Below are 26,992 nucleotides of genomic sequence, written 5' to 3'. Positions count from 1 at the left end.
CCTGTAAGAGAGTGAAGATTCTTTTGTTTGGGTAGCCGCCTCTGAGTGCAAAGTGGCGTGCTTATGTGTATAGCTACTGTAGAGCCGGCAAAGCTCATAGTTGTGTGTGTTTTGTTGGGTTACTGCCTTCTGGTGTCTCAGGGCAGCTCGAAGGCTGAGGTGATGATGTTCTGAGAAGAGGTGAGAGAGGGATTAGCCAAGATGAATGGGGGACAACCTTGTGAGTATACATCTTGTGTGTTCATTTGAAGATGTCATGCATGTGAGCTGGTGTGAAGCAAAAGCTTCTATGTGTTGATTGAAGTTGTATGGAAGTGTTGACTGGGAATTCAAGGATGAATAACACTGGTGATGTATTTGGCTATGGTTGTGTTGATTGATTGAAGTTGTATGGAAGTGTTGATGACTGGGAATTCAAGGATGAATGACACTGGTGATGTATCTGGCTATGGTTGTGTGTTGGTATCTTGTGTGTGTTGATTTGAAGGAGAAGGCGTGATTGACGTGTTGGTGGTGTGGTCCACGGGTTTACACTCTTAGAGCGCACTTTGTGCCAGCCTTCGATTACCTCATCATGCACACAGTGGAAGTGTATGTGTTTGCTGGGTGTTTACTTTGACTATGGTGCCCCTATTTTGTGCTAGTGATTCCAAGGTTGGGGGAGTGGGAAGCTATAGAGGCCTGTTCCCTTGTTCTATTTTCCACTCCATACCAACATCCTCTACCACAAAGGATTACCTTTGCCTCTCTAAGGTGTATATCCATGTTGGATATACACCTTACCAACGTCCTCTGCCACAAAGGATTACCTTTGCCTCTCTAAGGTGTATATCCATGTTGGATATGATAATTCAACTATGAACATTGATCAAAACATACTCAAGGTGGATCAAAGCTTGTACAAAACATCATGAACATGAGGGACAAAAACTGGTATATGCAGAAAATTGTATTGAGATTAACACAAAAGGACACTAATTATGATTAGGCATGAACCAAACTTACATAATCACTTGATCATGACTTGTACCTTATTTAGAGACTCCTCTACCCTATTTTTAGTTGCGAACCATATGCACCAACCATTTGTAGGCTTGACACCAACCACTGACCACTAGCCTAACCACCACACATTAAATTGGACTAAGGAGTTGGGATTACATTTATCCAACAATCCACGACCACCTCTGGCACCATATGAAGTCTGAAAATTTTGTTATAATGACCTATCCTGCCATCCAACCACGACCATTACTACGACCACGTGATGCAAATATCCCCCTGCCTCTAAATCCCCTTTCTGAATAGAAAGCCTGATTTCTGCCATTATCATCATGGCTAGTAGATGCATCATGAAACGAGTCACTGAGTTTGATTTCCTCAACAAGCAAGAGAGAAACCAACTCATCAAAATTTAGTAAACCTGTACTCCGAACACAGAAATAGATGTATCAAAAGACTTGTACTCCTTGCCAAGACCACGCAAGGCAATGTCTACCAAATCATCATCAGGCATGGGGGCATTGATAGTAGTTGCCAATGCATCTGCATACTTCTTTATCTCTTGTACATAATCATGGATACTCCTTCCTTTGCACTTCACATTATGAATCTGTTATCTCAACTGAGACTTACGAGCACTAGTATCTGTATCAAATAGCTTTACCAAAGTATCCCATGCATTCTTGGGATTCTCAGCATCATGTATATGTATGAGTATAGCATCCGAGATACATATAGACAAGTAATGCAAAACTTTGTATGATCTCTTTGACCATTGCTTACAACCTCTTGTTGTGTAGGTTACTACCCCGGCTCTAGCTCCGCATGTGTAACAAGGTTCCAAAACCCTTTTCCTTTCAGAAAGCTTTTAATCCTATGTACTTCCATGCCTGGAAGTTCTTCCTATCCAACTTATCACCCACAATCTGTACTGGGTTGTCTAACATATTTGCTCAATGTGGCAAATGCGATTCACCCAAATAACACACAAATAACATCATTATGATGCAACTATTGACTTCAATTTCACACATGAGTAAATCACATTAATAATAATTAGATGGTCATAATAGAAAAGAAAATATCATTAAACACAACTATTGACCCAAAATAAGCTTTTATACATTTAGATAATTAAAAAATGTAATAAATAACACAACAACTAAACTAGAATTGAAAGATCCCTGCCCCCTCTGCGCAACTAATTCAGGGGTGTTAGAGCAATGGAAGTAGCACTTCTTGCGTAGGGCAGAGCCTCTCACTCGGGGCCTCACCCACGGATATCCAGACAAGAGACTAATCCCTCAGTTCTTCCAAAACCGAACTCGGAAAAACTTCCCTTGCCCAGAAAGTACGAGCGATTCCTCCAGGAAAATCTATACTAACGTAGTCAAGAGCCTTAACTAACCAAACTGATCCGACCGAACCTGTAAGTCACATGGTTTGATCAAGGGAAGATACTTACACTTGGATCATAGAGATCAATGCTTTTCTCCTCGTCAAGAGGCACCGCTGTTGATTCTTTTCCATAGAACAAGGACTATCTAGGATTTACTTCAACTATCGTAACTTAATAGAATTGAATCTCATTTTAGGGATCCATCAGTCCAGCCTACAATCCCATGGGTTAGCCAACCGCCTAACCACTGTAGTGATAGGATCCATTTAGAAATTTGGTTATGTTTTGCTCTGCAAAGAAAAGAGGAGTTCCCAGGCTCCCTAGCCAAAACTTCAAGATAGTCACACCACTTACACAGCCAATATGAAATTACTTGTTTCACAGTTTCAGCTGTCTTTAAAATAATCTTTTAATAAAACCATAGTATCACTGATCATAATCCTCCAAAATATCTAGCTTGAGTTTCAATTTGTAATCATTCCATCAATGTACCTATGGCATCATTGGTAACCAGAATGCTCACCACCTGTTCAACTCAGGGGCCTTTTCAATAGTTCCTAGCTCATAGTACCTGAAAATATAATCATATATGAAAAATTCAGATGGACTCTCCGTTGAAGATCAAGAAGATCAACCAAAACAGATCCATATAAAAGAGTCATGAAATCATCCATTGAGCACTATCAAGGCCAATCAACTAGATCCATACCTGTTAAAATCCTAAGATCTCTCTAGATAATAACTGTTATGTATAAACATGCATAAATCAGGCATAAACTCATCCACCCAACCACCCTCGATCCCAAGGGATTCACACATGAATAATAATGAAATACATCTTACCTTTACCTTGATGTCCCATACCATCAAGAGGTATAACTCCAATCCAGTAGCATGTAGCTATAGTGTGAAATGGTAGGTGAGTAGTTATGATCCTCTACACAAGAGAGCATAACATAACCTAGCCTTAAGATAACATCAAGAGACCATAGCCTAAGCCTCAAGATAACATAGCCTTAGCCTCCCCTTGAGTGTGACCCATGCCCCTATTATATAGGAGGGCCCTCAAGTGACTCTTGACTCTCCATCTCCCATGTGTGACCCTTGGATGCCTGACCCTATTATATAGGAGGGTCCTCAAAGTGACTCTTGACTCTCCATCTCCCATGTGTGACCCTTATGCCTGACCCTAACCTTAACCCTTAAGGTTAGTCCTCTCCTAACCCATGCTCCACTAGAGCTTGTTCCCATGCTCCCATGCTCACAAGGCTAATGTGGGCTAGCCTCCTAGTATATGCACACATAATGTGTATATAACATACTTTTCCTCTCTCAAAACATTGCACTCTTGCAATGAAAAGAAGGAGAACTATGCTGAACAATCTCAACCAACACCCAAGTGGAATCCTCTATTTCCCTATCTTTCCACCTAATTTTAACCTCAGGGATTAGTCAACTACAAAGTTTCCTTTCCTTGAATTCAAGTACCTTATTAGGTTCATGTGGAACATAGGACAATTCTTCGACTTCAACGAATTCTTGAGGAGTAATTATGTTATCCTCACCTCCCAGTTTCCCTTTCAATCTATTGATATAAAAGACTGGATGAACTCTAACATGTGGAGGTAGTTTAAGTTCATACGTAACCGTGTCAATACGATGTATAAATCGAAATGGACCACAATATCTAGGAGATAAATTCGAGCATTTTCCTTTTGACAAAGTCTGAAAATCTTTAGGAACTTTTAAATAAACCAACGCTCTTGGTTCAAAAGACCAAATTGAGCGTCCTCTATTAGCATAGAACCGTGCCCTATCCTGAGCACTCCTGATAGAATCCCAAGCTTTGGTCAGCATTTCTTGCATATCACGCAAGAAATCCCTCGATACATCAAGCTTGATGTCCTTAAGACCGACATCAATAGGTGCCCTAGGTTGATACCCATACATAAGCATGAACGGATTGGAAGATATTTTTCTCAATTTGATGCTTTTTCAGAGACATATGCCCGAAACATATCCTCCAAAATCAGATTCATACGCTCTGTTTGCCCATCAGACTATGGATGATCACAAGAATTCATACTACTAAAAGTAATTTCCTCATTGTAAACCATTCGGAATAAAGTAGGAAAACATGGCATTATAACAGCAAGAACCAGGTATCCATCGATGGCCCGATGTACCCACATCTTCTCATGAACTTATCGATGTACTGAGTTACCCATAACAACATAGAGAGTCATCAACTACTCGAGATGAGTCACATATGTCCATCCGTAAACCATTAGGTTGATTGTATAAATCACCCAAAGTGCAGAACTAGAGAAAGAAATGCCAACAAGAAAAATCCAAATTTCCATGGTCCAAACACAACAAGATAAACTCGTTGAACTCTAAAGAAAGAGATTTCAACAAGTGAATATGCCGACCAGATTACCCTCATGAATGCGGTTAGGGTAAATTAAAAATTTCAAAGAAGTCCTGAAAATTAGTGGAAAATTAGACAGAGGTTATTTTAAATTTCTAGAAAATGTGGGGTTGGTGTTTGGCATGTGATGTGTCCATTCGGGTGTTTGGCATGTGATGTGTCCATTCGGGTGTCCGTGACCATTCAAATTCCTTTAAAAATATATATTTTTGACACAGAAAATCAAAAAATCCCTAAAAACTATAAATTTTCATGGATTTGAGAACGTTTGGATTAATTCTAAATGATGCTTTCATGATTTTTTACCATTGTTTAGCCATTCTTTTTGGACATGTTCCTTACTTTCTTGAATGATGGCTAGGATTTGCATTCAAAGTATGTTTCACCTTTGACACTTTTTCATGATAATTTATTTTGCACTTGTTTAAGTGTGGTTTGTGCTTAATTTCTTAAGCCTAAGACATTCTATCATGGGTTAGTTGATCAGTTTATTTTGGTGGATTTTATTGGATGTTTTCTAAGTTTTATGTGGACTCATGAGGTTCTACCTAGATCACTTGTGTTGTCTAGGGGTTTTTTATTGAGTGTCACACACGTGTTTCACTTGCTTGCTGTGTGGAGTTTTGCTTGAACAACAACACGTTCATATACTCCGCGCATTGATGAGTTGGCCACCAGTTTTAATGCTTCTTTTGGCATGATTAATGACCATTAGATGGCATGCATTGATTGTTATGATCAACTATGGTTTTCATGGATTCAAGAAGCTTCTATGCTTTTATCCATGGTTTTATAAGGATCTTTTGATCTTTTGGATAATTTCATGTGCTATGAGGGTAGCATTTGTCTTCGTTTTTGCACATAAATTTGGACTATGTTCCTTGTACTCTTATACATATTCCAATTTGGATACCTAGTTGCTTATGTATCTAGGTGAGTTATTTTTCTACCCTAACTTTATTGTTTATTGGGTAGTTATCATTAGAAACTTGGAATATGTACTCTTGTACATATTTGATGGCGGCCTGCTTTTGATACCGATGGAAGTGCTTCTTCACACACTCGCTCCACACGTCTCGACCATCTATCGTGCGACATGGAAGCGCAACAAGTCTGTTGTCATTATCAGAGATGGCCAATGTTGATATGGGAGGTCAGTGCTTCTAATAACAAGGTGACAATTACAATATTCGTGCGCGGACCAATCCATCATTCCGAATACGGATTTGCTATCGACAGCAGGCCGTGGGTGGTGGGGTGGTGTACGTAATCCGGAAGGTGGTGACAATAGCCCAGTCCAGAATCTAGGAGGGAAGCAGATCATTACAATCTGACAGTTTTGCCAATTAATACGAGCGACAGAAGCCGCATTCCACATTGCGCCAAATCAATCATTTCATGCTTATATTTAAGCATAAAATTCATTAATTTGTCCATGATTGGGAGAGAAGATATAATTGAAAGAACATATGATCCAGTATCATTTCGTCGAGTTTTGTCCATGGATTGGATCTTGGTATAGCATCAAGCTCTCCTTATCGTGTGAAAGCTTGGCCTTGTGTTGGCGTGGAGCGCTGATCGTGAGTGCCCACATGGGGAAGAGAAAGAAAAAGAAGTGTGAAATTTGCTTAGAAAGAGATCATAGAACATCTGAGTGCGCATTGTTGCATACGCCATGTAAGAAAGGGGAAAAATGCAAATATTATTGCATGGTTGATTTGGTTGGGAAATTGTATGGAATCATTAAAGCATTGAAGAAAGCATCATCATCTAAAAAATTAGAGAAAGCTAGGAGCAAACTTTGTGATTTTTCAGATACCCTAGATGATGCATATGATTATTGTGAGAGGGGTAGACGTAAGTCTTGTTCGAGTTTGAGGAGGATAGAAATATTGCAATCAGCACGACAAAGGAATTAGAGGAAGATTATGAGAGTGATTCAGAGGCAAAAAGTGATGATGAGAGTGACCTTGATAGCCAGGATATTGGGATAGATATGGTGGGAGTTAAGAGTGCATGGGAGAACCACCGGAAGTGCCAAGAGGAGTTCTTGGATGTCCCTAGCCTTGCATCAGAGATGAATCCCAGGGTTTGGATGGTCAAGATGATGATGATTCACTAGAGTATGCATACTCTATTAGTGATGGTCGACTACACAAAGCTCTTGAGTTAGACGAGAAATCCATGGTAGAGGTAGCTTTGGTGTCGGATAGTGATTCTGATTGCATATCACCTCTCGTAGTCTGGAGGTGTGGTTTTCCATGATACCTGAGGTGGATGTGTCTGTGATGTTAGCTTTTCATACTTGACATCCGACAACTTCTTATGTTCATGTGTCTTACCGACATCCTTATGATTGGAGTGGCCTTGGTTTTTCAAAGGAGTATGACTTGCTCACAGTTTCTACTCTAGTTGCAGACATGCAAATTCTTAATCCTGTTTCCAGTGGTGGTGATGTAGTCGATGATACTCTCTGATTGATTCTTGATGATGATCCAGAGGAGTTATCTTTGGCTAGTATTGATATTGATACAGATATGATGAGTATCTTTCACTCTATTTATGGTGATCCACTTCTTCATGCGAGTGTGGAGACTCACATTGAGTCTACTACACATGATCCAGATTTGGAGGTTCCATTGATTGAGCCTATTATGCGTGATGGTGATGATCACATTGATATGATCTTATTTGATGATTCTCCAGATTCACATGATATTGATCTTCATGCCGATCATGTTGATGATGATTATGCAATTTTTATTTTCTCTTGATCATGATGATGATGATGTTTCCCATGATGATGTTGTTTCTCATGATATTATTCTTCTTGATGATGCCAATGATGGGGCTGATTTTCTTATCCATGGAAAAGTGGATTTACAGATATTCATATGAGATATATTCATGTTAATGTCTATGATGGGTAACAAGACATGTAGATTTTTATGGATATTTCCATATTCTCTTTTCATATGATGGTTATTCAGGCATGCTTATGGATTATATATTGCAGCAGGAGAGTATGGATTATATATTGCAGCAAGAGAGTATGGATTTTCATATGCTATTGGCATGCAAATATCATACATTTATGGTTCTATGTGTTCATTTTCTTTGATGAAGATATTCTTATGCTTGGAGCACATATATTTCTTGAAGACCCTCTTTGTGCTATATGCAGTGCATAGGGAGGAAGAAGCAGATTTTTCTTCTCACCTTGATTGGTGACATACATGTTCTTTAGGAGGATATTTATGTGGATCATAGTCATGATGATCATTCTTTTAATGATGATGATATCTATTATGATGTTGTGTCCGAGTTAGAGTATTCTGATGCTCTAGATGATATTCTAGTGGAGCATCATACTCTTGATCTAGTACCTTTGGTGGATCATTCCAATTTGATGGTGTTCTCTTTGGAGGATGATCCGACCATCCATGCTTTCTTGATGCAGATGCTTAGATCCCCTTTGGCGTGGTTTTATGGTGATGATCTTTCACCATGTGCTTTTTGAATGTATTGACTTATTATTCTGGTGGTATGCCTTTCTTGGTATATGTCCCAACTCGAGGATCGACATGTTTTTATGTTCCAGATGGTGGCGATTCTTCATCAACATATCTTTATGGTGATAGTCTGTTTTTGGCCTATGATGCAAATGCTGGAGCTTCATGCAGATTCTTATGTGGCAATTTTATATGGTCCACTCCATGCTCTTGGAGTGTGGACATCATTCTTGATGCATGGTTCTTCATATTCATATTGTATGATATAGCATGGTATTGCATATACCTCACGGGATTTGATTTTTGGCATACATCTATCATGTATGTGGGTTCCATCTTCAGATTGGGCATTCGATCCACCGGGTGTGCTAGGTGTTAGTGGGCACTTTTATTATATCATGTGTATGCACTCTTAGAGATGTTTGTGTGTGAACCCATTTTAACCATGACTCTTCACATTTCACATTCACTCACACCTCTTCGTATCCCTACATACGTGCATGAAGCATAACCACCATTATCTTATTTGTATTTAAGCATGCACACAATAGAAATACAATGGCAATTCTCTGATTCATTCTCTATGGTTTTATCTCAAGTTGGAGATTCTAGAGGAGGATGCCATCCTTTACTTTATGTAGGACTCCAATCTCGGTATATAAACCTGCTGTCACCACGTGGGCGTCATTATTTTCTTATTAAGTTGAGAGATGACTTGTTGGTGGGGCTAGCCAACATAGTCATGTGTTTGGTTTGTATAGCTTATAGTGTCGCCTTAAGGTCCTTAACCTATATGTCATAATTGGCATATCTGATTTCATATATATCTTTGGTTTGCGCCAGCTGCCCTTCTAATGTCTCCATGTGTACTTTTAGCCCTGCCTTTGTGGCCTTGAACTCTCTGTCTTTTTCTTCTAAATGGTGCTCCATGGCTTTGTGATCATCATTGGCATGGGTGGAAAGCTTGGTTTGGAGATCCAGAACCTAGTGTTGCACCTTTGCTTGTAGTTTTGCCACATCTGCTTTGTGCTTTTCCTCAAGGCTCTCTGCTTGAATTTGCAATTGCATGTTTTGGGCCAAGTTTCCAAGCCTTGTCTTCTCCAGCTTTTCCTTCACTTCCATGCCGTTTTTACTAACTGCATGAAAGTGGGTGAATGGTACTGGAAGTACACCTTTTTGTTCTCCATAGTTTCTTTGTGGTTGAGGATTATGCTATGGCACTGATCCATTAGGGGTCCGAGGTAACTCCCCTTCTGATGCACCTACTTGGCTTTCCCCTTGGACTTCTTCTTGGAAGTCTTGTCCTCATCTCATCACTGCTCGAGAAAGTTGGTGAGCCTGGATCCTTGTATAGTGGATCCTGGTGGGTCTCCTTGCTTGCCATGATGCTAGAACAAAGAATTTTTTTGTTAGTCTGCTGACTGATAGGAGTACATGGTCCCTTGTTAGATGTTAGAATTATTTGTTAGTATAGAACTGTCTAAATATTTGGTCAAGAAAATCATCTCTTAGTTTTTCTAGTCAATGGCCATGATTTAGTGAATTGCAGAATCATGGCATGACAATGTTCATGATTTTAAATTTTAAGAGTAGCAAAACACCGGAGAAAAATTGACAATTAAGATTGAAGTGTGGGCTTGAAGAATGAAATTCCATGATTATGGAGTCTCATGGTGGTGATGTGATTATGTAGAGATAAATGATAATCATGCCATGATCGGTGATGTGGTACTAACAACATGATTGGTGATGTGGTACTAACAACATAATTGGTGATGTGGAATTAACACCATGAATGGTGATGTAGCAATAATGTCATAAATGGTGATGTGGCATTAATATCGTGAATGGTGATGTGGCATATTTTTTTAATGATGTGATTGGTGATGTGGCATCATGGATGGTGACTCTTGTGACGTGATAGGTGATGTGGCACCGTGAATGGTGACATGTCACCGTGACTCTTGTGACATTGATTGGTGATGTGGCATCGTGAATGGTGATGTGTCCAATCACATACCATGATTCTACAGACTGAAAAACCACGGTAGCCATGGGATGCGACTAACTAGAAATCATGCCATTGGCAAACCGAATGTGTTGACGGAATGGTTAATTGTTAGTTCTGTGATGTGTTATTTACCCTTCTATGCTAGAGTTTAGCGAGGCTTTCCTTAGTCGGCCGAGTAGTGGTGTGGCGAATCAAGTTCTTCTTGCCACCATGTGATGTAGTCACATGGGGTCTAGGGCCGTGATTGTGTAGGCTGCACAATCACGGTGGCTAACCCATGTTTTTTAAGTGATGGAGGGAAGTGGAGAGAGGAATGAGTCATGTATAAGTATGTGCTTGGGGTTAAAAAATAGAAAGTATGAAAGATTTTGTAAAGACATTGGAGGTGGATGAGAATACCCAATCACCTGATTATTGTTGTTTTACCAGTTTGAAGAGTACAAAACAAGCATAAAAAAGAGACAAAGAAGGGACCACGAGTCCTACTAGATGTGGGTGGTGTTGGGGGAGCAGATGCAGGTGAGTAGCAAACGATGCACACACAGGCAAAAACGATGGAAGATGCAAGACCTAGAGCTTGACGAAGAAGCTGACAAATTTAAAAAAAGATAGAAAACAATGCAGAGCACATAAAAATTTACCTATTTATAGCCAGAGGGGATCACGGCACGACTGGAGAGTTAATGCATGTGACACATGGCATAAACTAATTGGTTTTGGCATTTGTGCCATGATCACGACAATGGTTGGGGTGTTCATATCATGTATGGTTGTGGTCACAGCCATGATTACGATATAATCACATCGGGTGAAAGTGCTAAAAGGCATGTGACCCTTTCATTTCCAGGCATGTGACCCTTTCATTTTCAGGCATATGACATTCCTAGGGCTCAGAAAAGATGAGTGTCACCCCATTTTTTATGGCGTAATTCTATAGGTGGGAGAATCATGGTCGTGATTCCACTAGAATCATGGTGTCAAGAGTGTGAGGGTCTGACCATAATAAGGTTTAGACTAAGTCATGATGCACTTTGGGATTGATTTTTGCCTTCTAGGCTGATTATGGGTAGAAGTGATGTGACATGATTCTATAAAATAATGGCCGTAATTTTGCAAAATCACGATGGTGATTTTGAGTTTGGGTGTTAGCTAGTTAGTCCTCTGGGGCTTGTTTATGCAGGATCATTGTGATTTGATGGCGTGATGTTCCATGGGATAAGCCGATGCATATCTGGATGAATCTCTTGATATAGAGGGGGTGTGTTGGTGTAACTTTTACAGATCCTCTGTGAAAGATAGCAACTCTTACTCCATCCACCATTGAATAAGCCAATTCATAGAATATGTATAATAGGTCCTTGTGTGAACATGTCTTTCTTGGACATGTGGTCTTGCGGGTCTGCAACAATAGCTTTGCTTTTAGGGTAGAGAAAGTGGGTAGTTCACCTGTTTTACCCCAGTTTGCATATAGCATCTTTTGTGATGTTGAGTTGGGAAGGTTCTTTGGGCTTTTGCTTAGGTTCTTGTAGCTTCTCACTCACATTTTTAGTGGGCTTACTGACTTTTGTTTCCATTCCCACCTAGTCTCGATCTTGTGGTTTGACTTAGTGAGCTCAGGTCTTAGACTTGGTGTTGCTTTAGGAACCCACACTTGCTTTGTTACTTAACGTGGTAGAGTTGTGTGGTTGGTGAAGATCCATTTATGCCTCTTGTCTCTCTTACCATCTTTCTTGGCTAGTTTGTTTGTGGTGTTTGGGGTAATTGGTGGTTTGTTTGTGAGACGAGGTTTTTGCACAGATGGCCTAGCTTCAAGGCTTCATGACTTGGGTACCCAGACCTTTCTATTCCCTACATAGTATCTCTATGCCTTTAACAATTTCTTAGGAACCCAATACAAACAGGAGGATTCTATCTTTGAGAGTTTCAGTATGGGGTGGGATTTGGGCTTCTGCCTATTACACTTGCTACTCCCCTCTGAGGTACTGGTGGTGCTGGGTGCACGAAGGCATAGTAACATCTTGGGGGTGGATGTGGTTTCTTAATTTTGAGATTATGGTCGGGATTTATGGCATCCCATAGTAGCAATGTATATCTACAACCCTTGGATGACATGTGGGTAGTTCTTGCTCCCAGTTGATCTCGTTATTCATAGTAGAGATCCAGCTTCATTAGAAGCAACATCCTATTCTCTAAGGCACCTGTAGACATGACAAAAACCTCACTACCAAGGGTTATTTCTAGTGGAAACACTAATTTTCAAACTTCCAAAAGTGCCTATGGTTCCCGCATCATGCACACTTTTAACTTTGGTTGATGTGGACTCCAACTTTGGCTTTTTCAGTTTCACCTAGGTCTCATACAAGAGAAAATTGTGATGCCCTTGAGAATTGTTGTGAAGAGATTAGTTGTTTTTACTTCCATAGAGAGTCCTACTTTGAGCTACCTCAAGGTTCTCTTCCTCAATCAGGGTTAGAGTAGCCATGTTTATTTGGAGTATCAGTTCACTTTGTTTTTCCCTGGCTTAGGCTACCTTCGCCTTAGCCTCTTCTTGTGCTTCTTTCTTGAGTCTTTCTTGTCTCAGCTTTTCTTGTTTCTTTTTGCGTGCATGTTCTAACATGTCCTGGGTTAAGGAACCATAGAATTTCTTAAAATTGCTACCATTTATATAGCCATGCATCTCAATGCCTTCAATGGTCTCAATGTGAGATGCACCCTTGGGGGGTGAGCTTTGCAACTCTAAATATGGTCCAAACCCTTGATATTTTAACTTTTTTAGCTTGGAAGAGCCAACCTCGTACATAAGTTCTAGGTCTTCTTCTTGTAGCTCTTTAGATTTCAGGTTGTGTGGTTAAACTACTATTTGCATCTAAGCTTTGCTAATATCATGCCATCATGTAGAGCAATTACTCTAGTCTCATCAAATTTTTCTAATCTGACCAGCCATTTAGCTAGAAAATTCTCTCTTAGACATTCTTTTATAGCTATCCTCAAGCTCGGCACTAAATATTCCATAAGCATCATTGCCTCCATTCCATAGGCAAGCTAAAAAGGAGTTTGTCATGTAGCTACCTTATAGCTAAAAAGGAGTTTGTCATGTAGCTACCTTATAGGAGGTCCTATAAGCCTACATTGCATCTTTGTTAGATTACACTCCCAATCATTTTGGGTTGCTTCTATAGTCCTGGTTAGGATGCCACAAAGGACTTTATTAATTCTTTCTACCTACCCATCAACTTGGGGGTAGTAAGGTGATGATTTATGATGTACCACCATAAATTGTATAAAAATTTAGTAGTGGTACAAGCATCTTCCTTTCGAGTAGCTTTCGCTTCTACCCATGTTGTGAAATAGTCAGTAGTAGTCACAATTATATACCAAGGTTATGTTTGTCACACAACTGGACTAATGGGTCCAACAAAGTCTATTCCCCACTTCTTAAAAGGTTGTTTCACAATGATTAGAACCAAAGGCATTCTGTCTTGTCTGTGGGGAATGTTAAAGTGTTGACATTCATCACAGTGTCTGATGGATTCCATGGCATCACCAAACATAGTTGGCCACCATAACCTAGCTTGCAAGATCTTCCTTGCCATTACTTCACCCATAAAATTTCCTTCGGTGATTCCACAATGAGCCTCTTCTAAAATGGTCAAGAACTCATCCTTCCTAACACAACGACTACCCAACTCATACAATTGTAAGGTGATGATTTAGGGTGTACCACCATAAATCTTGTCAACATGTGTTCAATGACCTCGTTAATAAAATGGGAGCCCTTATCATCACCAGCTCTAGGGGACACCCAAATCTAGATATGATATGCTTGTATAAAAATTTATCAGTGGTATAAACATATTCCTTTCGGGTAGCTTTCGCTTCTACCCATGTTGTGAAATAGTCAATAGCCACAATTATATACCAAGGTGGTGTTTGTCACACAACTAGACTAATGGGTCCAAGAAAGTCTATTCCCCACTTATCATCAAAAGGTTGTTACACAATGATTGGAACCAAAGGCATTATGTCTTATCTGTGGGGAATGTTAAAGCGTTGACACATTAGGAATTTTTTAGACCCGAAAAGGGCCTCCTAAGGATTCCTAATTTTAAGGGATTGAAGATTAAAAAGCTGGGCTTAAGGGGGACAAAGGCTATGATGACCCCTATTTTTTGCCTTGCCACATCAGCCCCCATACCCTCCTAGTTTCACTTTCTAAAGGGAATATTCTCATACTCTCTCTCTTACTTTTTGACTTTTCTCATACTTTCTCTCTTACTTTTTTGAAATTTTTATCTTCACTCTCTATAAATTGTATAATCAAGTTAAGTACATTGATTATGAGAAACAGTAATTTACAAGATAAAAATACCTTTAATCATGTGTAAAAATATATTTTTTTATCATCCAATGCATCAGAATTGCTCTTGCTGAAGGGCTAGGGAAGCTGTGCCAAAACAGTATGAATTTGGGGTTTACAGCAGCGGTGCAGGCTCAAAATTTGCACTGTTCTGGCACTACTCCCCCGGGCTCCGAGGGTCATTTCTCATGCATTCACAAAAACATTGATGGTACAAACTAGAAAAAAAATGATATACTTGATGAAAATAAGTTTGCAAAAATTGTATTGTATTCATAATAAGAAATGATACATCATCTTTACAAAAGCTTTCTTACAATATTGAGCTTCCTTCTCTTATTATTGAGCACAGTGTGCTCAAGGAGTGATTGGGCTATTTCTTGAGGATCCTCTATGCCTATGCTTTTGGCTATTTCTTGAGGATCCTCTATGCCTATGCTTTTGGCTATACCTATACAAGCAAGAAGCTTACCCCTAAATCCAGAACCAAAAACATCGAAGGCAAGGGATTTTTTAATCAAAACTATACATTTGGTGCTCTCTGTGCCGCCATAGAGGCTACACAGAGCACCTTAGAGAGGGCTTTCAAAAAGAAGAGAGTGAAGGCATATTGATGGGTGTAGTCCCTGTGGATAATGGGGATGTCATCCCCCACAGGAAGTTGACCAAGATAGTGCACCAATGTAGCATCATGTCCATAGACCTTGGCCTGGTCTCTGCTCTGCCACCGCCTCTCAGCAAATGCGTCAATTTCAACCACCCTCTGCAAGTAAGATTTCATTTAAATAAAGATTGGTTAAAAAAGAGCCTGCTACAAAATTACAAGCATGTCATCTAATCTAAAATTGTTATAATCTCTTCATTTTTTGCCCCTCTTGTGACATTTACTTCATGTTGATCTCCATCTCCTTGTTGACTTGAAAGCTTGTCATTGCCTTCACCTCGATCCTGAAACTCTTGCCCCTCATGTGCATCAAAACAGAGGCTATTTTCCCATATACTCAGTTCATCTTTAAGCTCTTCCACATGCCTAGTATGTGTTGGTAGGGCTATGCACCTTGCTGCTGCTGAAAATTCAAGGTCCCCCATTTGCCATGATTCTGAGAGACCATGGTTGTCCCCTCCTTACGCTTCCTAATCTGTAAAAATATAGAAAGTGGCACAATAACCAGAAAGCGTAAGGGTTAACTCTAGACATGCAGTGGAATCAGATATACCTTTCTTCTCATCAAACTTGACTCTTCCACATTGTCAAAGCCCATGATGCTAAAGTGTTGACGCAGGTCTGTTAGGCTCCAATGCTTGCTTGCTGCCACTCGCTCAATCCATCCATTTTGCATCATCACAGCTACCTTAATAGGTATAATTTCTTCTTCTGAGGCTTGAAGTGGGATCCATGTCCCGTGCTTTTGCATCCATCTTTGGTAGTGCAGACGCATGTACAAAATAGAGCGTGCCTTCAAGAACCTGAAAGACACTGTAGAATCTACTACATTGCACTTGTACACATCACCTTGATGTGACCCCTCATTAATAAACCCTAAACCCTCTCCTAGTAATCCTTGAATGAGGTCAGACCGTACCTCCTTACAAATATACATTATTTTTGTTTGGTGCATTGGCATGGAATTGAACATGTGCACAAAAACATGTAAAGGACAAAACCAATTTAGCCCTATTGACCTAGATGCCTTTGAAAACTTGAGTGATGTCTTGATATCACTTACCATCTTAAACTTTAAGCATAAGATGGTCCAAGCATTAGGTTTGGGCCATTTGGGATTGTTAAGAGGGGGATTGGGGATCTCTTCTAGCTTGCCAAACCTAGTTTTTTATCTACAAAATATGAGTGAGAAAAGAAAAAGATATTGTTTTGTACAAGATCACGCGCTTTGAGATACAAACATTGCCTCTCCAATGGATGCATGCATAGCATAGAAAACTCCAGTGAGGCTTTGGAGTGGTTGTTCCTCAACATAATTAGAGGGAAAAATATCTGCAGAGAGACATAAGAAAATGGAGAATCATAAGAAAATTTGAAACAAAAAATCCAAATATTAGCATGTTGTTAAAGCTGTGTTTATGTTACACTGACAATTTGAAGGAAACCTTGGTCGTTGGCCTTGAATGTATAGCAGGTCTCCAAGGGTATACACATGTTGCACTATGGCAACCAGTCCTTCCTTCTTAGTATGCTTGAAGCCTTGTAGCCGCCCCTTTCAATGATGTAGCATATTCCCCAGTTGACGCACTCGATGTGGTCCCTTAGAGCTTGTTGGCTTCATGTAGACCCAAGCCCCAACCCTGAATCTTGTTGGAGCCCAAACTCCATTCTCATCTCTTGTGTTATGCAGCACAAGCTCTTCCATCTTCTCCCTAGGTCTTCTCATAGTACTGGAAAAGGCCATGGTGGTAAGAAAAGAGAAGAAGGGAAAAGAAAAGCTTGTTTTACAACAGAAGAGTGGAGAGGAGAGAAAGTTCAGGGTTTTCAGTGTGCAGCAATGGAAAGCTTAAAAGAGGGTTAGAGTTTGAGAATAGGCTTCCTCAACCTAGAGTAGACTAAAGAGGGATAGAGTTTCTGCAGAAATGGAGAGGGAGGGAGCTTGAGAGAGAGAGAGAGAGAGAGAGTAAGATTGAGAGGGAGGGAGCTTGAGAAGGAGGGAGAGCTTGAGAGGGATGGAATTTTTGCAACAATGGAGAGCTTAGAAAAGGAAGAAAGAGGGAGAGGGAGCTTAAGACGGAGGGAGCTTGACAAGGAGGGAGAGCTTGAGAGGTACGGAGTTTCTGTAGCAATGGAGAGCTTAGAAGAGGAAGAAAGAGGTTTAAAATGAGCTTTCCAAACCTAGAGTATGTTGGGGAAGTTTGAGAGGGAAAACACACTTTTGGGAAAAAATTGAAAATTTTCAATTTTTAGGGTTTATCTACGCGATTCTAGGTGGGGGGACCTCTAAGTTTGGGCCCAAGATGTAGGGGGACAAGAGTAGTAATTAGGCCCCATTAGCAAACCAAAGCCTAGGCCCCCTAGGGTCGAAGAAATAAAAAATATGCACCCATCCCTCTTCCTATTGGTCTATTCCTAATCAAAAGTTAATCCAAGAGGCCCTCTCTGGGTCCAAAAAATTCCTAATGATTCATCACAATGTTTGACGGATTCCATGGCATCACCTAACACAGTTGCCCCACCATAACCCAGCTTGTAAGATCTTCCTTGCCATTATTGCACCCACAAAATGTCCTTTGGTGATTCCACAATGAGCCTCTTTGAAAATGGTCAAGAACTCATCCTCCCTAACACATCGGCCTACCTATCTAACTTATACAATTGACTAGCTATTAAATGATAAGGTGCAGGTGACTTAATAAGTCTTCACATCCTACCCTGGTTTAATGGCTTGTCTTGTGGAAATCCATAGGTAAGATACTCGAATATTTATTTATTTCATTTTGGTACTAGATCTAATTTGAATAGAGTAGCATTCAGTAATTCATCATCAACACTAGTGAGTGGTAGCTTCTCTATGAAGTATTCTTGACATGTGGTTTGCCAATACATGTTGTGATCCTTTCCTTACTATGAGACATTAAAGTCAAACTCAATTAATACATGTTATGATCCTTTCCTTTCTATGAGACAATAAAGTCAAACTCAATTAATAGAAACAACCCACTCAATAATTTGACCAGTCATGTAAGATTTGCTGCTAACAAGATACAACTAAGCTTGATCATCCATAAAGGAGATAAAATTATTAGCCAACAAGTAGTTCTTGTACTTTTTCACTGCATAAACCATGTCTAGTCCTTCTTGCTCAGATGTGATATAATTCATCTCAACTTCATTGAGTTGTCAACTCGCAAAAAGAAGATTGGGTAATCCAATTTATGCTTCCCTGGCTGTGCTAGAACACACCCAATTATGAAGTTTGATGCATCAATATGTATATGATGAAACATGAGATCCTAATTTAGTGGTCTCAAGATAGGTGCACTGGCTAATTCCCTCTTTAATTCATCGTAAGCCTACTGACACTCTTTGGTCCATTGAAAGACAATTAAAGGCTTATACAATGGCCTAGCAATATCAACATAGAAAATGATAAACCTTTGGTAAATAGCCTACGTGTCCCATAAACCATTGGAAACTCTAGGATAACTTTAACTTTACTATTATCTGTGGAGATCCCATTTTTAGACACTATATGCCCATGCCCCAATACCATTCCATGCTTTACCCAAAATTGGCATTTCCAAGGGTTTAAGGATATGCGATACAATCTACACCTCTCAAATACCTTTTCCAAGATGTTTCAGCATTTCAAATGTACATAGAGATTATCTATAAATACCTCCAACCATTTCTGTAGGTAATCCTTGAATGTTGTTCTCATGAATCTCTAGAAGGTTAGTGGGAGCATTGGTCAATCCAAATGGCATAACCTTATATGGAAAGGTTACCCATGAGGTGGTGAAAGTTGTTTTATGTTGGCCCTTCAGGTGCAATGGGAATACTTGGTTGTACCCTCAGAATCCATACTTGGTTGCAATGGGGATACTTGGTTGTATCCTGAGAATCCATCCAAAAAATTGTAGTCTTCTGCACCTACCACCCTTTCCAAAACATGCTCTATGTATGGCAATGGTTGGTAAAACTGTGAGGATAGTACGAAATGCGACACAACGACCAGCACATCTGATTGAATGAACAAGTTAAAACTAAATCAGCATTGTTTATATTTTGAAACCGATAGTAGGAAATGCGACACAATGACCAGCACATCTGATTGAATGAACAAGTTAAAACTAAATTAGCACTGTTTATATTTTGAAACCGTTGATATAAAAGAATGATAAATTTTGACTCTAACCTATGGATGGGATAATCCCAAAAACCCTAATCTTAGTATTAAGAAGCTCAACAGCTCAAATCTGACAATTCATAGTGCTGTGAGTGTTAGGCTCAGGCTACACTCTCAGTAGGTGTCTTCTGCTCACTTTCTTGTTCACTTCAATTTACTATTAGCAGGATGAAGATCTTGTCACCCATCAATTGTAGACGAGTCGTGATCAAGGCTTCATCTCGGACCGGCCGATGTAATCAGTTAGGTGCGATGAGAAATTCTACAGGTTCTTGTTAGCTAAATCACGATGGTTAGGTTAGTTTTGAAGAATTATCTCCTAAGACAACAGTAACTTGCAATGCCTCCTTTGATGTATGAATCATTTTCTAAAAAAAGATGGTGTATTTTTAAGGCTTTTCTCTCTTGTGTGTGTGTGCTCTCTCTTTATCAGTATTTTATCATGGTCTCAGAGCCTGGTGCTCTCTATTACGGTTTTGTGAGTGAGTGAGAGAAGAGGGAAAAAAAACTGTGAGAAGAAGAAATCCATTGGAGCTTGGAGCAAAGAGAACAATGGAGCACACACATCGACATCAGATCTGAGAGCTTGGCCTACCGGGTAAGAAGATCTAGCCTCCCTTTGCGGATTGCAGGTGTTTTCAATGAGATTGGAGCTAAAGATTGGCTGCCCTAAGCAAAGGAAAAATCTAGTTTTTGAAGCTCTCCATTGAAGTTGGATGAAAGTGTATATGCACATGTTTGGTATCTCAATCATATGTACCTGATGTATGAGCATTGCGAGTGAGCCTATCAATCAAATACTTGATTTGGCATGCATTAAACACTTGGAAGTTGAAACAAAATTAGAATTTGCAAGTTGTTTTGAGCTATGTGTAGAATGCCAAAGAATGCCATATTGGCGAGCTATTGAAGCATGGAATGGGTAATATAATTGCTGTACTTGAACCCTAGAAGGATTGGCAAGACATTGGTGATCTTAGGAGTTGCTCTTTAGCATCATAAATAGGGCAGAAAGCTAGCGCATACTTACTACTGGTTTTGCTGGGAGCTAAAACTATACCATTGGTACACATTGGTTGCTTAAACACATTAGCAAATGGTCCCATGGAAACTATATGATGTTTATTGAATACCCAAAGCCCTAATTTGAGTGTAATGGAGCAAAGGGAGCTGATTAATGCATGATTAACATAGCTATTAACAGTGATTAGTGAACAAAGCCTCACTAAATTACTAATTACTCCCTCCACTTTGGAGTAATTCCTCACATACAGACTTAGAGGACATTGATACAAAGCCAATGAATTCATGGTCCTAAGTTTTGGATGCATATCGAGTGAATTGGAAGTGGATTAGTGTCGGTAGCTAACAATTTACAAGTACCCAACCAAAACAGAGAGCTATTTTTGGCATGTACTTGGCACTTTGTGAGCTCGGATGATGTTTATATGCTACATAGAGGATGTATGGATGTTAATGCATATCGTCCACACTTGATTTGATCATTTTCCAGTGTTTTGGAAGATTGGAAGGCTCGAAAAGCCCATCACAACAAGGCAAAGTGGACTGTTTGTGAGCTCAAATGCGATGTGGATGATCTTGTATGCATAATACGAGCAAATTAAAGGTTTTTGAAAAGTGGAGGACTGTTTTGGATGCATTTCTCAGAATTTGTGAGCGGCGCTAGGTTGTTTTCAGTATTTGCAAATAGTTTTTTTGAGTCCAAGAAGTTATCACCACATAAAAATTTTGGGTTGTGTGGATAGCATTGGTGCTGAGGTTTATGTGTGTATGTGCATGTTTGAGTTGATTATTGGAAATCCTCAGTGAACATCGTGGTAAACAAGATGAGTGATAGTCCTGATAAAATTGTTGGTGAGAAGCTTGACAGGCACAACTTCCACATTTGGAAGTATTGTATGACAAATTTTCTCAAAGACAAAGGCCTGTGGAACTTGGTGATAGGCAGTGAAGCAGAGCCAAGGGTTCCCCAAATGAATGCAACACCTGCCCAAATTACAACACATCACAATTGGACAAAGAGAGACTTTAAAGTGTTGCATTACTTCTCGATATATGTTAAAAACACCATGTTATGCCATATAAAGGAACACAAAATCCGAAGGATGCATGGGATACTTTGGTAAAGTTGTATGATACGACTACATCATCAAAGAAGATGCAATTGAAGCAGAAGATGCAATTGAAGCATCATCAAAGAAGATGCAATTGAAGCAGAAGATTCATGGTGTGACTCAAAGCAATAGAAGTGTAAATGATTATGTGCAAGATATCAAAGAATGTGCTGATGCACTAGCATCTTTTGGTGCTCCTATGGATGATGATGACTTGGTAGCCATTACATTGAATGGCTTGGGTAAAGAGTACAATGCATTTCAAACCTCTATTAGGGTTAGAGGTGGAGACCCCCCAGACTTTAATGAGCTGATTTCATTGCTTATTGTGGAAGAGATGAAACTTGGAATAGGTGCCTCATCTAGAACAAATGAAAATTCAAGGGATCAAGCATTTTTCACTCGACGTGGTGCTAGAGGCAGGGGGAGATTCAGCCCAAGAGGACGTGCAGGCGGCCGTGGTTTGGTAGGATCGATCATCACAATAGTCTCAACAAAATTTTCAGCCATCCTTCAGAGGTAGAGGTGTTCATGGTTTTCACCCTCATGCTAGAGGAAGATCTATATCTAGAGACAGGGGGAGATGGCAAACACTGTAACAGAATGCTAGTAGCATTGAGTGTCACTATTATGGTAAAATGGGACATATGGTTAGAGACTGCTATAAAAAGCAGAATGACTTCCATGGTGGAAGAGTGCAGCATGGCAATTATGCATCATCTAGTAATGCAAAACATGAGGAGCACTTGTTTTCCATGAAACATGTAATAGGTACTATGACATCAAAAAGGGAGAGTGATGATATTTGGTATATGGATTTTGGAACATCAAACCACATGACATGCCATGGTGAGTGGTTTGACAGGATGACGCCTACACATCAGGGCTATGTTGCTATTGGGGATGATACTCAACATCCTATTCCACATGTTGGTAGTGTGCCATTGTGTATGCATGATGGTAGAGTAAAAACCATGTCAGATGTGTTGTATGTGCCAACAATTACAAAGAGTCTTGCATCATTTGGTCAAATGGTGGATCAAGGAATGCAAGTCGGGTTCAATCAACATGGTTGTTTTATTGAGGACTTCAAAAATGGTTGCAAGTTAATTTCAAAGGGGGAGAAAGAAGGTAGATTTTTTAAACTAAGTGCACGCATTCTAGAGTTGAAGTCTGCCATGTTTTCCAAAAATCAAGGAGTTGTGCCAGACATTGATATTTGGCATAAGAGAATTGGGCCTGTGAATATTCAGCTGAAATCTATGCAAGCAAAAGGTATAGTTGGTGGTTTGCCCAAGTTCAAATATGATGGTAGTAATCATATATGTGAAGCATGTAGATTTGGGAAGCAGGCAAGGTTGCCATTTTCAAAAGATGGTCAAATCAACAAAAAACCATTGGAAATCATTCACAGTGACCTATGGGGTCCAACACAGACTCCAACTATCGATGGTTGCAAGTCTTATGTCACATTTATTGATGATTACAGCAGGATGACTTGGATTTACTTCTTGAAAGAGAAGAGTGAAGCACTTGGGAAGTACATGAGAGTACACCTATTATGAGGATGACAGGATTTAGGTTGGATATTTGTCACTTGAAAGTCTTTGGATGTGTTGCATATGTTCATGTACCATATGATGAGAGAAGAAAGAAATTGGATCGAAAGGCGGAAAAATGTGTTTTCATTGGGTATGCACAAGAGAGAAAAGCATACAAATGCTATAATCCAGTGATAAAACAAGTTGTCATTACCAGATGATGAGAGAAGAAAGAAATTGGATCGAAAGGCTGAAAAATGTGTTTTCATTGGGTATGCACAAGAGAGAAAAGCATACAAATGCTATAATCCAGTGATAAAACAAGTTGTCATTAGCAGAGATGTGATCTTTGATGAGATGGAAACTTGATACAAAGAAAGTGAGCATGTCATAGTTGATGACATAGATGCAAATGAGGATGTGAATCTTCCTATACAGGAATCTACGAGTATGAATGGACCACTTGAGTCATCTAGTGTGATAATGTGAGTCCATGGTTAGGAAGATTGAGACATGATGTGAGAACTAACAGTGGTGTTGTGGACAAAGGAAAGAAGAAAGTGGAAGGTATTGGCACTGGTACTATAGGCTATGATTCATCAAGCTTAGAAAACCTTGATGAAGAATTGGGGATTCCAAAAATAAGAACTCCAAGTGTTAGGAATGACAAGTATGTACCACCACATGCTAGAGCACATGAAGCTCATAGATAGTGAGCCACAACCAATGAGGAGATCATAGAGAGTAAGATACCTAGTACACAGAGGTTGACATACAGGGGTTATGCTATGCATTATGCATATATGACATCAGTGGTAAAGCATGTAGAGCCTTCATGTTTTGAAGAGGCTATTGGCAAGGAGACATGGGATAAAGCCATGGATGAGGAGATGGATGCATTGGTAGATGGATGCCTTGGTATATGGATATGTTGGTGCATAATGACACACGGCAAGAATGTGATTGGCTTTAAATGGGTTTACAAAGTGAAGTGTAAATCATATGGTTCAATAAAGACTACCCCCATCTTCCCTATTTTAATTGGTGATATGTTTGAGATAAATAGTGTAGCATTTATGGTCTATGCATCAACTATACAAGGAACTGGGCTTGGGATATTTGTGCACACTTCTCTCACAAGGGGTGTAACTATTCTCTCCACTACGGAGGAGATAAGTATTTTCATGATGATTGGGAGGAGTTGTCCAAGGTGTATCCTAGGGCTTTGAAGTACTTATTTCAAGAGGATCCTAGGTAGATATTCGACATGATATGTTGTGTATTGTTGGTGATGTAGAGAATGGAAATGTGGCTGGATATATAAATAGCTCTCATGGCACAAAAATGAGACCAAATGTATGTTTCACACTTGTCCCAGAATTACCACCTTGGTGTAAAGTAGGCATAAATGTCAATTTAGCTGAGTATGGCTACATATGTGTTGAAACCTTATGTGAGATTCAAGCAGGAGCTATTTGCTGACTACGATTTTCTCTAAAACAGAAGCTATGATTTTCTCTGAAACTATGTACATTCTACATAAATAATTAAAAGAATAAATTATTATCGTATGTTTTCATATTTTTCTCTTTCATATGGTGTGTTTTATTATGGTTTTAAATGTAAATTGTTTATTTCAAAGATATTGCTTTGAAAAAAAAGCAGAGGTATGAGAAAAATGTTTGTTGATCATTTCTACATGCACTTGTAGAGAATGGTCCTAGGACCATTCTAGAATTAACTTGATGTTGACGCAAGAGGGTGGAGAACGACCCTAGGGCCATTCTACCATCCACAATGTGATTTGGAATGGCCCTAGGACCATTCTAAAGCACATTATGGATTGTTGAACGGCCTTAGGGCCATTCTTTCAAGCACATTGTATAGGTAGAATGGCCTCGAGATTGGACCTAAGACCATTCTAAAATTCACCAATAGTTGACACAAGAGAGTAAAGAATATCCCTAGTGTTGAGATGTCAAGCGCAACAGTAGCTGACACTCACAAGGTGCCTACATGACCGTTTTACATCACTGGTGGGTTTGGTAGCTGGCACCAACATATCTTCATGAGAGATTTTATAGCCCGACTAGTCCACACCTACCCACTCCACTTAACGTGCTCATATTATGGACTGCTTGTATATACTCTATTATGTGATTTAGTCACTTTATCTTCTATGTGGACTTCTTTGTTGTGTGAAGAAGAAGAAGCATTTTCAGCCTCTCACCTTGTGTGTTCTGTTCTAGGGTTTGTGTGAGTGTGTGTGTGCTTGTAAGAGCTCAATCTCTCTTCTCCCTTGCATCTTTTCATGGTATTAGAGCCTAGTTTATGGTAAGGGCTAAGTGGCAAAAGCAAGAGACGCATAGGAAGCGATACAAGGGTAAGAGCTTCATCTACTCCCCCCCTTTGTGTTGGCTACTACACCCTTGTCACATCAGGAGCTCTTTGGGAGGCACCGGCAAACAAACTCTCATGGAGCTTTCTTTGTGGGAGTAGATTTACAAGGAAAATATAAATTCAGACCTTTAATTTTTAGTTCGCAGAGTAGCAGCAGGCGTTAATGGGATAAGTTTTGATTCTCTGAAGAACTCTGTTTTTGGAACTGCAGGAAGGGCGATTAGTTGTGTAAACACTGTGTGTACTTAAAGTTGCCATTGGGTGTATGTATGCAAATTGAGATCACTGTTTATGATAGTTTGGATGCAGTATAATACCGCTGCAGAGAATACAGCAGTTTGTGCAGGTCAAACAAGAGTGTTGTTTTTGGTAAATTTGTGTTGTAGAGACAAGATGTTGAATGATGGAATAAACTAGATTATTGTAGAGAATTTTGACAAGAACAACTTCCATTCTTGGAGGTTTGATTGACAAATTTCATAATGGGAAAAGGTTACTAGGACTACATTGAAGGTGAACATGAGGAGGCACCAGAGATTAATCCAACTGCCTGCATATGTAAAATAATTAAAGGATTAGAATTCATGAGCAAGGAAATTCATGTATTGGCTTTCTGTCAGCATACAAGACACTATGATTGGTGGGCATATACAAGATGCTAAGTCACCTAATGAGGCATGGGACACCTTGGTGAAGCTGTATAGAACTAACACCAAGGCACGAAACATTCACTTGAAGAATGAGATTCATAATATGGAGAAGAAAAATATGTATGTGAATGATTATACCTTGAATATCAAGGGCATTATTGAATCCCTTATATCAATTGGTGTTTCTATTGATGATGATGATGATAAGGTGGAAGTGTGTCTATGTGGTCTCGGGCCACAATACAAGACGTTCAAGACGTCGATTTAGAATCGAGAGGAGAACATTCCCAACTTCACAGATTGGTGTCAATGCTAATCATTGAAGAGAAGAATTTGGGTGAAGATCAACAGTCTTCACAAAACAAAAACACTTCAGAGTAACAAAAACACTTCAGAGTAGCAGACCTTCTACACAAGTGCAGGTAGAGGATGAGGTAGAGGTCATGTCCAAGGTAGTGGCTGAATAGGTAATTAGAATTATGGTCAGCAGAAGCAATAGTCCCAAGATTCACAACAACAACACAGGTGTGGAAGAGGCCAATTTAGAGGTAGGGGGGAGTCAACAAGGTCATGGTAATTGGCAAAGGTGGCATAATAATACACGAGGCTATTTTTATTGTGGTAAGCCTAGACATGTGCATGAAGATTACTATAAGAAACAGAGTGACCTGCAAAATGAAAAAGTGCAGCAAAATAAC

The sequence above is a fragment of the Cibotium barometz genome, chromosome 65 (genome assembly GCF_041138505.1).
Source record: "Cibotium barometz isolate CiBa-2024 chromosome 65, ASM4113850v1, whole genome shotgun sequence".
Taxonomy (NCBI): domain Eukaryota; kingdom Viridiplantae; phylum Streptophyta; class Polypodiopsida; order Cyatheales; family Cibotiaceae; genus Cibotium; species Cibotium barometz.
This window is presented reverse-complemented; position numbering follows the sequence as displayed.